The sequence below is a fragment of the Salvelinus fontinalis genome, chromosome 16, assembly GCF_029448725.1.
Source record: "Salvelinus fontinalis isolate EN_2023a chromosome 16, ASM2944872v1, whole genome shotgun sequence".
NCBI classification, from domain to species: Eukaryota; Metazoa; Chordata; class Actinopteri; order Salmoniformes; family Salmonidae; genus Salvelinus; species Salvelinus fontinalis.
This window is the reverse complement of record NC_074680.1, coordinates 42,121,570-42,138,646: the sequence shown is the minus strand read 5'-3', so window position 1 is coordinate 42,138,646 and position 17,077 is coordinate 42,121,570.

Genomic DNA, 17,077 nt, shown 5'->3' with positions numbered 1-17,077 from the left:
GGCTACAGTTAATGTTAGTGGATAGTTAGTTGAAATGTTGTTGACAATTATTGAACACCTACTGAACATCTACAAACCGTCTCCTGACCGTCTCCTGACCGTCTCCTGACCTTTTCCTGACCGTCTCCTGACCGTCTCCTGATCGTCTCCTGACCTTTTCCTGACCGTCTCCTGATCGTCTCCTGACCATCTCCTGACAATCTCCTGACAATCTCCTGACAATCTCCTGACTATCTCCTGACTATCTCCTGACCATCTCCTGACCGTCTCCTGATCGTCTCCTGACCTTTTCCTGACCGTCTCCTGACCGTCTCCTGACCATCTCCTGACCATCTCCTGACCATCTCCTGACCATCTCCTGACCATCTCCTGACCATCTCCTGACAATCTCCTGACCTTCTCCTGACCGTCTCCTGATCGTCTCCTGACCGTCTCCTGATCGTCTCCTGATCGTCTCCTGACCTTCTCCTGACCATCTCCTGATCTTCTCCCGACCATCTCCTTGGTACTATCCAAATATAGTGTTACTAACATTTCAGTTTCACAACAAAGTTTCCTAACGGTATAGCATAACGTTATAGGGGTTAAAGGGCAGTTACATATATAATCATCTTATAGGAAAAACAAGTGCTGTGTCGTTAATGCTAGAGTGGTCTCCATTGCCAAACATTCAGTTTGAATCTGACTACGTAGTGATATAAAATGGTGACAATGCATTGGTTTCTGTGTCACATAAGATGTTTACCCAAGTAAGCCAATCGGTGTTTTACGTTATTTAACCTTTACTTAAGCAGGAAGTCACGTTGAATTCAGATGACCTATTTCATGAGGGAGACTGATTAGATAGAGAACACTCTGATGATTCTGTTTTGGTGGCTGTCAATAGCTGATCAAATGGAGTTAGCATACGTTTCGGTGGATGTCAATAGCTGATCAAATGGAGTTAGCATACGTTTCAGTGGATGTCAATAGCTGATCAAATGGAGTTAGCATTAAGGTTATTGATTGATTGAAATGATTTGAAAATGAAAAGTAGTAGGCTGCTCTAGTCGGAGACAACAGGTTGGAGTTGGAGCTAAGGTTAGATTAGGTGTTGGGGTTAGAGGCTGGGGTTGGAGCTTAGGTTAGATTAGGTGTTGGGGTTAGAGGCTGGGGTTGGAGCTGAGGTTAGATTAGGTGTTAGGGTTAGAGGCTGGGGTTGGAGCTGAGGTTAGATTAGGTGTTGGGGTTAGAGGCTGGGGTTGGAGCTGAGTTTAGATTAGGTGTTAGGGTTAGAGGCTGGGGTTGGAGCTGAGGTTAGATTAGGTGTTGGGGTTAGAGGCTGGGGTTGGAGCTGAGGTTAGATTAGGTGTTGGGGTTAGAGGCTGGGGTTGAAGCTGAGGTTAGATTAGGTGTTAGGGTTAGAGGCTGGGGTTGGAGCTGAGGTTAGATTAGGTGTTAGGGTTAGAGGCTGGGGTTGGAGCTAAGGTTAGATTAGGTGTTAGGGTTAGAGGTTGGAGTTGGAGCTGAGGTTAGATTAGGTGTTAGGGTTAGAGGTTAGAGGCTGGAGCTGAGGTTAGATTAGGTGTTGGGGTTAGAGGCTGGGGTTGGAGCTGAGGTTAGATTAGGTGTTAGGGTTAGAGGCTTGAGCTGAGATAAGATTAGGTGTTAGGGTTAGAGGCTGGGGTTGGAGCTGAGGTTAGATTAGGTGTTAGGGTTAGAGGCTGGGGTTGGAGCTGAGATTAGATTAGGTGTTAGGGTTAGAGGCTGGGGTTGGAGCTGAGGTTAGATTAGGTGTTGGGGTTAGAGGCTGGGGTTGGAGCTGAGGTTAGATTAGGTGTTAGGGTTAGAGGCTGGAGCTGAGATAAGATTAGGTGTTAGGGTTAAAGGTTAGAGACTGGAGCTGAGGTTAGGTGTTAGGGTTAGAGGTTAGAGGCTGGAGATGAGATAAGATTAGGTGTTAGGGTTAGAGGCTGGAGCTGAGATAAGATTAGGTGTTAGGGTTAGAGGCTGGAGCTGAGGTTAGGTGTTAGGGTTAGAGGTTAGAGGCTGGAGATGAGGTTAGGTGCTAGGGTTAGAGGCTGGAGCTGAGGTTAGGTGTTAGGGTTAGAGGTTAGAGGCTGGAGCTGAGGTTAGGTGTTAGGGTTAGAGGTTAGTGGCTGGAGATGAGGTTAGGTGTTAGGGTTAGAGGTTAGAGGCTGGAGATGAGGTTAGGTGTTAGGGTTAGCGGTTAGAGGCTGGAGCTGAGGTTAGGTGTTAGGGTTAGCGGTTAGAGGCTGGAGCTGAGGTTATTTGTTAGGGTTAGAGGTTAGAAGCTGTAGCAGAGATTAGGTTTGATTAGGTGTTATGGTTAGAGGTTAGAGTCTGGGGTTGGAACTGATATTAGATTAGGTGTTTGGGTTAGAGGCTAGAGTCTGGAGCTGAGGTTAGGTGTTTGGGTTAGAGGCTAGAGTCTGGAGCTGAGGTTAGGTGTTAGGGTTAGAGGTTGGGGTTGGAGCTGAGATTAGCTGTTAGGGTTAGAGGTTAGAGGTTAGAGGTTGGAGCTGAATTTAGGTTAGGTGTTAGGGTTAGAGGTTAGAGGCTGGAGCTGAGGTTAGGTGTTAAGGTTAGAGGTTAGAGGTTGGGGATGGAGCTGAGGTTAGTTGTTAGGATTAGAGGTTAGAGATTGGGGATGGGGTTAAGGACTCTGTGTTCCTACATGTTCTCCTACACCACTAACCCAGAAAACTCTAGCTGGGCCAGCAGAACAATGCTTTTCCTGTCCCCTGTTCTCTCTCTGTTTCTCACTCTCTTTCTCTCACTCTCTCACACAGAGACAGACAGGCAGGCAGACAGTTTTGATAATGCTCACTTTGTGCTCAGTCATCTATCATTACAAGGCACCAGGACTGGTGGTGTTATCACTCGTTACAACATACCCTAACACAGAAAAAGGAAGCTATATTTGCACGTGAGGATTTTGTCAGTGTGATGAGCATGTGAAGGAGAAGGCGGGGGAACAGGAGCAACAGGAAGGAACAGGGGAAACAGGAAGGAACAGGGGAAACAGGAAGGAACAGGGGAAACAGGAAGGAACAGGGGAAACAGGAAGGAACAGGGGAAACAGGAAGGAACAGGGGAAACAGGAGCAACAGGAAGGAACAGGGGAAACAGGAGCAACAGGAAGGAACAGGAGAAACAGGAGCAACAGGAAGGAACAGGGGAAACAGGAGCAACAGGAAGGAACAGGGGAAACAGGAGCAACAGGAAGGAACAGGGGAAACAGGAGCAACAGGAAGGAACAGGAGAAACAGGAGCAACAGGAAGGAACAGGGGAAACAGGAGCAACAGGAAGGAACAGGGGAAACAGGAGCAACAGGAAGGAACAGGGGAAACAGGAGCAACAGGAAGGAACAGGGGAAACAGGAAGGAACAGGGGAAACAGGAAGGAACAGGGGAAACAGGAAGGAACAGGGGAAACAGGAAGGAACAGGGGAAACAGGAAGGAACAGGGGAAACAGGGGAGGCACACTTCAAAACAACAGCAGGATTGATGGGCAGGGTAACAAATCGAGTGGACAGTCAACTTTGTCTCGCCTGTTTACCTCTCTCTCCTCCTCTCCTTCTCTCATAGTCTCTCATCCTGTCTCTGTCTGTCTACCCACACTCTCCCTCTCTCTCCTCTCTCACCCTCTCTCTATCCCCTCTCTCTCTCACCCTCTCTCTTTGTCTCTCCAACCTCCTCCCTTTCTTTCTCTCTCTCTCTCTCTCTCTCTCTCTCGCTGTCTCCTCCCCCTCTCTCTGTCTCCAAGCCAGCTGTTGTATCGGTCCGGTCTCCTCAGACTCTTTTTACATTCGGCTCACATTCAACGTTTGGGTCATGGAGTTCTTCCCAACCCAACCCAACCCTTCCTTTGTCAAAGCTCTCTGCCTCTCTTCTTCCCTTCTTTCTCTCATTCTCCCTTTCTCCCTCTCCTTCCCTTTGCTCTGGGTCAAACCAACTCGACAGCATCAACAAGTCTTGAAGAAGTCCAATTGAGCTCCACTCCTGTCACAGCCGTCCGACAGGCAGCCAGCTCTTGCCAAGTAAGCTATGTTCACTGTGGGGTTAGTGAACACTGGAGATAATGTCAAGTCATGCAGTTCCCAAAAAGCATTCCCGAATGACCCCCTGCCCACCACCTCCCCGACACACACACACTCTCTCAATCACTTGATCCAAATGTAGGTGACACAGATTTTCTATATCAGTCATAATTATAATTACGGATCCGCCCCTTTTTTTAAATTGTCGCCTATAAAGATCAACCCAAATCTAACTGCCTGTAGCTCAGGACAATAAGCAAGGATATGCATATTCTAGATACAATTTGAAAGGAAACACTTTGAAGTTTGTGTAAATGTGAACGTAATGTAAAAAAAAGCCTGTTTTTGCATTTCTTTGTACTATCATCTTTGGAAAGCATGAGAAAAGCCTTAATGCATTATTACAGCCCAGGTGCAATTTAGATTTTGGCCACTAGATGTGTGCAAAGTTTTAGACTGATCCAGTGAACTATTGCATTTCTGTTAAAAATCTGGTGTCAAGACTGCCCAAATATGCCTAATTGGTTTACTAACAACTTTTCAAGTTCATAACTGTGCACTCTCCTCAAACAATAGCATGGTATTATTTCACTGTAATAGCTATTGTACATTGGACAGTGCAGTTAGATTAACAAGAATTTCAGCTTTCTGCCAATATCAGATATGTCTATGTCCTGGGAAATGTTCTTGTTACTTACAAGCTCATGCTAATCGCATTAGCGCATATTAGCTCTAACCATCCCGCGGATGGGACACCGATCTGTAGAGATCCATTTAAAGACTGTATAACACAATACAGTAAATATTTTTGCATTTTTACACTTCCTAAAAATTATACTGAACAAAAATATAAACGCAACATGCAACAATTTCAAAGATTTTACTGAGTTACAGTTCATATGAAGAAATCAGGCAATTGAATGAAATTAATTAGACCCTAATCTATGGATTTCACATGACTGGGCCTGGCTCCCACTGGGGAACCAGTTCCAGCCAATCTGAATAAGTTTTGCCCGACAAAAGTAGTTCTCAGCAACCCACCTCCCCCCCTCAGACAATCCCGCAGGTAAAGAAGCCGGATGTGGAGGTCCTGGGATGGCGTGGTCTGCAGTTCTGAGACCGGTTGGACGTACTGACAAATTCTCTAAAATAGCGTTGAAGGCAGCTTAATGAACATTAATTTCTCTGGCAACAGCTCTGGTGACCATTTCTGCAGTCATCATGCCAATTGCACACTCCCACAAATCTTGAGACATCTGTGGCATTGTGTTGTGTGACAAAACTGCACATTTTAAAGTGGCATTTTATTGTCCCCAGTACAAGGTGCACCTGTGTAATGATCAGGTTGTTTAAGCAGCTTATTGATATGCCAAACCTGTCAGGTGGATGGATTATCTTGGCTAAAGATAAATGCTCACTGACAGGGATGTAAACAAATTTGTGCACAACATTTGAGAGAAATAATATTTTTGTGCATTTAGAACATTTCTGGGATCTTTTATTTCAGCTCATGAAACATGGGATCAACACTTTACATGTTGCGTTTATATTTCTGTTCCTAATACTTTAAAGAGTATTATAATAATAATAATATATTTTATTTGTGCATTTTAAGATATTCAAACGTACTTTATGCGGTTTTCAGGCTTACCTTATGCGGTACTCAGACTTACCTTATGCGGTATTCAGATTTATCTTATGCGGTATTCAGGCTAACCTTATGCGGTATTCAGGCTTACCTTATGCGGTATTCAGACTTACCTTATGCGGTATTCAGACTTACCTTATGCGGTATTCAGACTTACCTTATGCGGGTGCTAAATAGGCTTTGCAAGCATGATTCCTTTGCAGCCACTGAATACATTTAATTCAGCACCAATTGGTAGATTTATGATCTTGTACGTTATTTAGGGTTAGGAAAGTATTTATGAATAATAAAAAAAAACAGGTTTGGAGAGCCTTTATGCACGGACATGACAGAGGAGAGAAAAGCAAACTGACGATTTAGGCTAATGGAATATAACATTTTCACCTAAAATTACATACCCAAATCTAACTGCCTATATCTCAGGCCCTGAAGCAAGGATATGCATATTCTTGGTACCATGTGAAAGGAACTTTGTGGAAATGTGAAAGGAATGTAGGCGAATATAACAGAATAGATCTGGTAAAAGAAAATACAAAGAAAAAAAACAACCGTTCTTTTGTATTTTTTTGTACCATCATCTTTGAAATGCAAGAGAAAGGCCATCATGTATTATTCCAGCCCATTTACTATTTATATTTTGTCCACTAGATGGCAGCAATGCATGTGCAAAGTTTCAGACTGATCCAATGAACTATTGCATTTCTGTTGAAAATGTTGTGTCAAGACTGCCCAAATGTGCCTAATATGTTAATGAATAACTTTTCAAGTTCATAACTGTGCCCTCTCCTCAAACAATAGCATGGTATTATTTCACTCTAATAGCTACTGTAAATTGGACAGTGTAGTTAGATTAACAAGAATGTAAGCTTTCTGACAATATCAGATATGTCTATGTCCTGGGAAATGTTCTTGTTGCTTACTTACTTGTTACTTACTTAAAACAACTCAGTAGGCTTGGTGCAATATACTGTCATTTGTGCATGGCTACAGAAGCCTATAGCTTAGTTAAAAGTTACAAGGCCAACATTTCATAAACTTTACTGTGGAAAAGATGATAAGTTGATATGTTTCAGTTTGCTGCCATATGACTTGTCACCAGAAATTATAAGAGTAAAATGAATCTTAAACTACTTCCATTTACAATCCCCTTACTCATTTACCTAGCTCAAATCAATGTGTAACTTACAGAGCATGGTGTTATTTATATTGTAACCTTTATTCAACTAGGCAAGTCAGTTAAGAACAAGTTCTTATTTACAATGATGGCCTACACTGTCCAAACCCGGACGACGCTTGACCAATTGTGCGCCGCCCCATGGGACTCCCAATCACAGCTGGATGTGATTCAGCCTGGATTCAAACCAGGGATAGAGATGCTGCCTCTTGCACAGAGACGCAGTGCCTTAGACCACTGTGCCACTCAAGAGCCCAAATAGAAATAACACCATTCTATAAATAAAACCATTTGGGGTGGCAGCTAGCCTAGTGGTTAGAGCATTGGGTTCGAGCATTTGGCCAGTTACCAAAAGGTTGCTGGATCAAATCCCTGAGATGACAAGGTAAAAATCTGTTGTTCTACTCCTGAACAAGATAGACTGTCATTATAAACTGCCTTGCCTAGTTAAATAAAGGTTAAATGTGACATATGCTCTTATCAATGTGTAACTTACAGTGCATGGAGAACAGTGTCATTGTAGTGTTATTGTGCTGTTCAGACGGGTAGTGAGTGAGGCTGCCACCGGAGGTCTCTACGTGGAGGAGGCACCGGATAGACCGGACCGTGGAGGCTCACTGGAGGTCTCGAGCACCGAGCCTGCCCAACCCTACCTGGCTGAATGCTCCCCGTAGCCAGGCCAGTGCGGTGAGGTGGAATAGCCTGCACTGGGCTGTGCTGGCGAACCGGGGACACCATGCGTAGGGCTGGTGCCATGTACCCCGGCCCGAGGAGACGCACTGGAGACCAGATGAGCTGAGCCGGCTTCATGGCACCTGGCTCGATGCCCACTCTATCCCGGCCGATACGAGACGCTGCTATGTACTGCACCGGGCTCTGCCTGCGCACCGGGGACCCCGTGCGCCTCACGGCATAACACGGTGCCTGCCGGTCCCTCTCTCTCCACGGTAAGCACGGGGAGTTGGCTCAGGTCTCCTACCTGACTTAACCACACTCCCCGTGTGCCACCCCCCAATACATTTTTGAGGCTTCCAACCGCGCTTTCGTGCTGCCTCCTCATACCACCGCCTCTCAGCTTTCGCTGCCTCCAGCTCTGCTTTGGGGCGGCGATATTCACCAACCTGAGCGGGTCCTTCACCAAACGGGTCCTTCTCCGTTTAAAATCTCCTCCCATGTCCAGGAGTCCTGAGATTTCGGCCGCTGCTGCTGCTGCTGCCCGTTACCACGCTGCTTGGTGCGGTTGTGGTGGGTGATTCTGTAACGATCTTCGTCGGGCGAAATAGAGGAGGACCAAGATGCAGCGTGGTGAGTATTCATTTTAATTAGAATACTTGAACAAGAACCATAACAATAAACCAACAAACAGACGACGATGAAACAGTCCCGTAACGTGAACACAAACACAGGAACAATCACCCACAACCCACAATACAAAACAGCCTACCTAAATATGGTTCCCAATCAGAGACAACAAATGACACCTGCCTCTGATTGAGAACCATATCAGGCCAAACACATAGAAATAGACAAACTAGACATACAACATAGAATGCCACTCAGATCAGACCCTGACCAAACAAAACATAGAAACATACAAAGCAAACTATGGTCAGAGCGTGACAGTTATTTATTATTATAGAAATATTAAGTATATTAAGTAGTATTAAGGAGAGGCTCCGTTCCGACTGGAATGTAATTATGAGGGAATTATGTCAAGGTCAGAATACAGTGTATCTGTAGACCCACCTCCGTTTCTTTGATCTTCAACCCAAACAATGAATAGCCTGATATTCTCATGCTTGAGTTCAAGGTCAGAATACACTTAGAGAGATGAGTGTATAAAAAAGGGATTTATGTTACATTTACGCGTCCTTAACTAAAGTAAGATTCTACAAGAGACCCTCTATGGGCCCAAGATGGCTGTGTCATTGGTAACAATAATGGTGGGTGAGGATCAGAGAATACTATGCAATGGTTTAAAATGATATTATATTCGAAAGGCTTTCATTACTCTTACTCATGTACTGTACAGTGATCTCCTGGCACACGATATACAGCTCCGATGCCCGTGAACGTTTAAAGGCTTTCATTACTCTTACTCATGTACTGTACAGTGATCTCCTGGCACACGATATACAGCTCCGATGCCCGTGAACGTTTAAAGGCTTTCATTACTCTTACTCATGTACTGTACAGTGATCTCCTGGCACACGATATACAGCTCCGATGCCCGTGAACGTTTAAAGGCTTGTACCGCAGGTCCAGGAGGCCTATAAAGTATTACTATTGGAGAGGGTTCTGATGGTTGCTCTTATTAAAAGCCCAGTGCAGTCAAAAACTTGATTATCCTGTTTTTATATATATATATTTCCACACTATGAGTTTGGAATAATACTGTGACATTGTGAAAATGATGCTAATGCCGTTTTAGTTTAAGAGCTGTTTGAAATGAACGCCTGAAATGTCAACCTGTTTAGGTGGGATGGAGTTTTGGCCTTCCATGGTGACATCACCATGCAGTAAATTAGTTAATAGACCAATAACAAAGAGAGTTCAAAACCTCTCTGCCAATAACAGCTAGTTTTCAGTTTTCCCCTCCTCGCTCAGACCACTCCCAGACAGTCCTTGCCCAATTCTTGCTTGAAAAATTGCTCTTGCTAAGAAGCACATTTTTTGTTCTGATTTGACAATTTTGATTGAAAGCAATCACAGTAAGGTATACTATTAGTGGATTTGAATTAGTGGATTCGGCTATTTCAGTCACACCCGTTTCAGTCACACAGGTGTATTAACTAGAGCACACAGCCATATCCATAGACAAACATTGTCAGTAGAATACTGAAGAGCTCATTGGATGCCACCTTTCCAACAAGTCAGTTCGTCAAATGTCTACCCTGCTAGAGCTGTCCAGGTCAACTGTAAGTGCTGTTATTGTGAAGTGGAAACGTCTAGGAGCAACAACCGCTCAGCCGTGAAGTGGTAGGCCACAAAAGCTCACAGAACGTGACCGCCGAGTGCTGAAGTACGTAGCATGTGAAAATCGTCTGTCCTCAGTTGCAGCACTCACTACTGAGTTCCAAACTGCATCTGGAAGCAACGTCAGCATAAGAACTGTTTCTTTGGGAGATTCATGAAAAGGGTATCCATGGCCGAGCAGCCGCACACAAGCCTAAGATCACCAAGCGCAATGCCAAGCATCGGCTGGAGTGGTGTAAAGCTCGCCGCCATTGGACTCTGGAGCAGTGGAAATGCGTTATCTGTAGTGATGAATCACGCTTCATCATCTGCCAGTCCGACAAACGAATCTGGATTTGGTATATGTCAGGAAAACGCTACCTGCCCGAATGCATAGTGCCAAATGTAAAGTTTGGTGGAGGAGGAATAATGGTCTGGGGCTGTTTTTCATGGATTCGGCTGTGAGCATACAGCATACAGCATACAATTATATTCTAGATGATTCTGTACTTCCAACTTTGTGGCAACAGTTTGGGGATGACCCTTTCCCTTTTCAGCCTGACAATGCCCCCAGGCAAAAAGTGAGGTCTATACAGAAATGGCTTGTCTAGATCGGTGTGGAATAACTTGACTGGCCTGCACAAAGCCCTGACCTCAAACCCATCGAACACCTTTGGGATGAATTGGAATGCCGACGCCGAGCCAGGCCTTGTCGGCCAACATCGGTGCCCGATCTCACTAATGCTCTTGCTCCCCGCAGCAATGTTTCAGAAGAGTGCAAGTTGTTATAGCAGCAAAGGGGGGACCAACTCCATATTAAAGCCCATGATTTTGGAATGAGATGTTCAACGAACAGGTGTCCACATACTTTAGTCACGTAGTGTACTTGTTACTCAGACATGATTTGATATTGAGATAAAAACAGCTGCATTTGGTCTTCAAATGAATGCGGGCAGTTCCCACTCCTCTCGTACATTGGACTGTGAGTAGAGGGCACAGGAAAGACAGGAGAATATGTGTCAAAATAAAATATGCAGTGTGATGGATTCGTACCCACGCCGACACGGGACACATGTGCAGTGGGGAGAGAGTTTGAGTCAATGTGACCTCACTGCATGATGTTAATAAACAATCATGTGGCCCAACTTTGATACATGTACAAATGTTTGGCCAATACTCACTGATGGATACAAAGGCAACATGCATATAAAGTCAATATTTACTCTAATTACAAAGTTGTATGAGTGCCAGGCTAAATCCTATAAAAAATGAGCTCCAGAAATGCAAACATGGAGTTTGGATACGAGTTTGGTTAAATGATCCATGACCTGATTTGGTAGGAGACATTGTTAGAAACAGCAGATGAGAGTGATATTTCAGCACAGGGGGTCTTGACTACAGGAGCTGGTCAGAGCTACTGAATGTCCTTGGTCTAACCTGGGCACCACTGACCAACATGGATATCAAGACAACACTGAACATGTATTGTTACACTAGTCTTTCTAGTGCATAATGAATGGTTCTTGGTTGACAGTAGACAGAAGCAGTTGCTATGATGAGGGACTTACAAGCTATGCAAACACTAGGCATGTAAACATTACACATGTATAAGAGACTTATAGAATAACAATGTAGAACTGCAGTCTTATAAGGAATAGCCGTCTGCATGGAGAAAAGGTAAACAACGAAACATACCCCTAGATCCCATGCCTAACACAGACACAAGCAGATACACACACACACACACACACACACACACACACACACACACACACACACACACACACACACACACACACACACACACACACACACACACACACACACACACACACACACACACACACACACACACACAAGCATCAGAATGCTTTCCTCAAATATTTACTTTAATTACAAAGTTGTGTATGCGCCGGGCTAAATCCTACAAACAATAAGCTCCAGAAATGCAAACACAGCAGCTGGATATGACCATGTTTATCTGACCTGATTTGGATGTAGACAGTGGTAGAAACAGCAGATGAGAGTGATATTTCAGCACGGGGGGTCTTGACTACAGGAGCTGGTCAGAGCTTCTGAATGTCCTTGGTCTAACCTGGGCACCACTGATCAACGTGGATATCGTGCCATAAATCAGCACAATCTACTCTTTTTGGTTTTCAAATTGCGTTGTGTTTTGAAGCTAACATTAGGATCATGTATACTGTGCTAATTACCACACAAACAATAGTAACAGAGAGCAACGTACAACACGGCGAACTTAGCAGAACTAGTCATTTGTGGTAAATGCAGTATAGAACAACACTGTTTGACAACATTGTTAAATCACGGCTTTATTGACAACGTTCCCATCTGAAACAAATCTTCTATACTAGTATTCTTTGTTAGCCCAGCACCTATGTTTTTAACGATGTGCGTAGGACCACAAACTTTTATTAAATTCATGGGGACCACCATCTTTATGCTCTCCCATCCAAATACATTACGAAAGTGGATATATAATTTGTTGACATCAATACAAATAACAACCACTAATTGTACCGTTTGTATCTGTTTGTCTCGTTACTAAGAAGACTGCTGGCCAATAACACATTCCTTTGCATACCTATAAGGTGAATATGGAGGATTACTACGTGATGGCAGAGCTGCAGCCAGACATGTCTCTGTCTGATGACGCTCAGATGTTCTCCATCCATACCACATCTGGGTTCAAATACTACACTGAACAAAAATATAAACACATGTAAAGTGTTGGTTGCATATTTTCATGAACTGAAATGAAAGATCCCAGAAATTGTCCATACACAAAAAAAGCTTATTTCGCTCTCAAATTTTGGCCACACATTTGTTTATATCACTGTTAGTGAGCATTTCTCCTTTGCCAAGGTAATCCACTGACAGGTGTGGCATATCAATAAGCTGATTAAACAGCGTGGTCATTACGTAGTTGCACCTTGTGCTGGGGACAATAAAAGGCCAATCTAAAATGTTCAGTTTTGTCACACAACACAACGCCACAGATGTCTTGCATTTTGAGTGAGCATTTTGAGTGAGCGTGCAATTGGCATGCTAACTGCTGGAATGTTCACCAGAGCTGTTGCCAGAGAATTCCTCCAACGTCGTTTTAGAGAATTTGGCAGTACGTCCAACTGGCTTCAGAATCACGTGTAACCACATCCGGCTACTTCATCCTTTATTTATTTGTATTTTTTTATTAAACCTTTATTTATTAAGGCAAGTCAGTTAAGAACAAATTCGTATTTACAATGACGGCCTACCAAAAGGCAAAAGGCCTCATGTGGGGACAGGGACTTGGATAAAAAAAATAAAAAAGAATATAGAACAAAACACACATCACGACAAGAAAGACAACACAACACTACATAAAGAGAGACCTAAGACAACAACATAGCAAGGGCAGCAACACATGACAACACAGCATGGTAGCAACACAACATGACAACAACATTGTAGCAACACAACATGGTAGCAGCACAAAACATTGTACAAACATTATTGGGCACAGACAACAGCACAAAGGGAGACCAGCCACCCGTACAGCTGATGAAACTTTGGGTTTGCACAACGGAAGAAGTTCTGCACAAACTGTCAAAAACCGTCTCAGGGAAGCTCATCTGACTGCTCGTCATCCTCACCAGGGTCTTAACCTGACTGCAATTCGACGTCATAACCGACTTCAGTGGGCAAATGCTCACCTTCGTTGGCATGCTGGGTTAAGTGTTCTCTTCACAGATGAATGCCGGTATCAACTGTACTGGGCAGATGGCAGACAGTGTGTATGACATCGTGTGGGCGAGCGGTTTGCTGATGTCAGTGTTGTGAACAGAGCTGCCCCATGGGTTATAGTATGGGCAGGCATAAGCTACGGACAATGAACACAATTGCATTTTATTGATGGCAATTTGAATGAGCACAGAGATACTGTGAAGAGATGCTGAGGTCCATTGTTGTGTCATTCATCTGTCTCCATCACTTTGTGTTTCAGTATGATAATGCACGGCCCCTTGTTACAAGGATCTGTACACAATTCCTTGAAAGCTGAAAATGTTCCAGTTCTTCTATGGTCTGCATACTCACCAGACATGTCACTCATTGAGCATGTTTGGGATGCTCTGGACCGACGTGTACGACAGCGTGTTCAAGTTCCCACCGTTATCCAGCAACTTCGCACAGCCATTGAAGAGGATTGGGACAACATTCCACAGGCCACAATCAACAGCCTGATCAACTCCATGTGAAGGATATGTATCACGCTGCATGAGGCAAAAGCCACTTTATGTTTATATACCCTACATTACTCATCTCATATGTATATACTAAACTCTATACCATCTACTGCATCTTGCCTATGCCGTTCTGTACCATCACTCATTCATATATCTTTATGTACATATTCTTTATCCCTTTACACTTGTGTGTATAAGGTAGTAGTTGTGGAATTGTTAGGTTAGATTATTTGTTGGTTATTACTGCATTGACGGAACTAGAAGCACAAGCATTTCAGTACACTCGCATTAACATCTGCTAACCATGTGTATGTGACAAATACAATTTGATTTGATTTGATTTGAAATGGTGGTCACACCAGATACTGACTGGTTTTCTGATCCATGCCTCTACATTCTTTTTAAGGTATCTGTGACCAACAGATGCATATCAGTTGCGTTTTTTTTGGTGTATTTGAAATCACTTCAAATTCTTAATCTGTGCTTGATTAAGCTTGCCTGGCTAAATGGACCTATATAATTGTCCCAAAACCGCAAACCCCGCCCATTTGGCACTCCAGGCAGGCTAGAGCAAACGCTGAAAGTATATGAAGGATTTCAAACAGTATTTCCACCAGGTCTGATCCATGCTGCTGTCCCTGTCAGTCCCGTGCATGGACGCTGCTCTGTGGGCGCTATGATTATTTATTCTGGGCCATCTGTCCGAGGCCTAGAAATTGGATTATTCAGTTTCAATGCTGAACTTTGGTTCACCCTGATAATGTTCTAATATCCACATATCTTGCTGTATTACCACTCTCTCACAGACCATGGAAACAAGGAGAGCAGTGCTCCCTAGCAATCACTGGGCTCTCTGGTTACTACCAGTGTTCCCCAGCAATCACTGGGCTCTCTGGTTACTACCAGTGTTCTCTAGCAGTCACTGGGCTCTCTGGTTACTACCAGTGTTCCCCAGCAATCACTGGGCTCTCTGGTTACTACCAGTGTTCTCTAGCAGTCACTGGGTTCTCTGGTTACTACCAGTGTTCCCCAGCAGTCACTGGGCTCTCTGGTTACTACCAGTGTTCTCTAGCAGTCACTGGGCTCTCTGGTTACTACCAGTGTTCCCCAGCAGTCACTGGGCTCTCTGGTTACTACCAGTGCTCTCTAGCAGTGACTGGGCTGTCTGGTTACTACCAGTGTTCTCTAGCAGTCACTGGGCTCTCTGGTTACTACCAGTGCTCTCTAGCAGTCACTGGGCTCTCTGGTTACTACCAGTGCTCTCTAGCAGTCACTGGACTGTCTGGTTACTACCAGTGCTCCCTAGCAGTCACTGGGCTCTCTGGTTACTACCAGTGCTCACTAGCAGTCACTGGGCTCTCTGGTTACTACCAGTGCTCTCTAGCAGTCACTGGGCTCTCTGGTTACTACCAGTGCTCTCTAGCAGTCACTGGGCTCTCTGGTTACTACCAGTGCTCTCTAGCAGTCACTGGACTGTCCGGTTACTACCAGTGCTCTCTAACAGCGTGCTACAGTGTGCTACAGCGTGGTACAGTGTGCTACAGCGTGCTACAGCGTGCTACAGTGTGCTACAGCGTGCTACAGCGTGTTACAGGGTGCTACAGTGTGCTACAGCGTGCTACAGCGTGTTACAGCGTGCTACAGGGTGCTACAGCGTGCTACAGTGTGCTACAGCGTGTTACAGCGTGTTACAGCGTGCTACAGCGTGTTACAGCGTGTTACAGCGTGTTACAGCGTGCTACAGCGTGCTACAGTGTGCTACAGGGTGTTACAGCGTGTTACAGCGTGCTACAGCGTGCTACAGCGTGTTACAGCGTGCTACAGCGTGTTACAGCATGCTACAGCGTGTTACAGCGTGTTACAGGGTGCTACAGGGTGTTACAGGGTTTTACTGCGTGTTACAGCGTGTTACAGCGTGTTACAGGGTGTTACAGCGTGTTACAGTGTGCTACAGCGTGCTACAGCATGTTACAGCGTGTTACAGCGTGTTACAGGGTGCTACAGCGTGTTACAGCATGTTACAGGGTACTACAGGGTGCTACAGCGTGTTACAGCATGTTACAGCGTGTTACAGCGTGTTACAGGGTGCTACAGCGTGTTACAGCGTGGTACAGGGTGCTACAGCATGCTACAGGGTGTTACAGGGTGTTACAGGGTGCTACAGCGTGTTACAGCGTGCTACAGCGTGTTACAGCGTGGTACAGGGTGCTACAGCATGCTACAGGGTGTTACAGCGTGTTACAGCGTGGTACAGGGTGCTACAGCATGCTACAGGGTGCTACAGCATGCTACAGGGTGCTACAGCGTGTTACAGCGTGGTACAGGGTGCTACAGCATGCTACAGGGTGCTACAGCATGCTACAGGGTGCTACAGCGTGTTACAGGGTGCTACAGCGTGCTACAGCGTACTACAGGGTGCTACAGCGTGTTACAGCCTGTTACAGGGTGTTACAGGGTGCTACAGGGTGCTACAGCATGCTACAGGGTGTTACAGCGTGTTACAGGGTGCTACAGCGTGTTACAGGGTGCTACAGCGTGCTACAGCGTGTTACAGGGTGCTACAGGGTGCTACAGCGTGCTACAGCGTGTTACAGTGTGTTACAGGGTGTTACAGCGTGTTACAGGGTGTTACAGGGTGTTACAGCGTGTTACAGGGTGCTACAGCGTGCTACAGCGTGCTAAAGGGTGCTACAGGGTGTTACAGGGTGTTACAGGGTGTTACAGGGTGTTACAGCGTGTTACAGGGTGCTACAGCGTGCTACAGCGTGCTACAGGGTGTTACAGCGTGCTACAGTGTGCTACAGCATGTTACAGCGTGTTACATCCTGTTACAGTGTGCTACAGGGTGTTACAGCGTGTTACAGCGTGCTACAGCGTGCTACAGCGTGTTACAGCGTGCTACAGCGTGTTACAGCGTGCTACAGGGTGCTACAGCGTGTTACAGCGTGTTACAGGGTGTTACAGCGTGCTACAGTGTGCTACAGCGTGTTACAGCGTGCTACAGCGTGT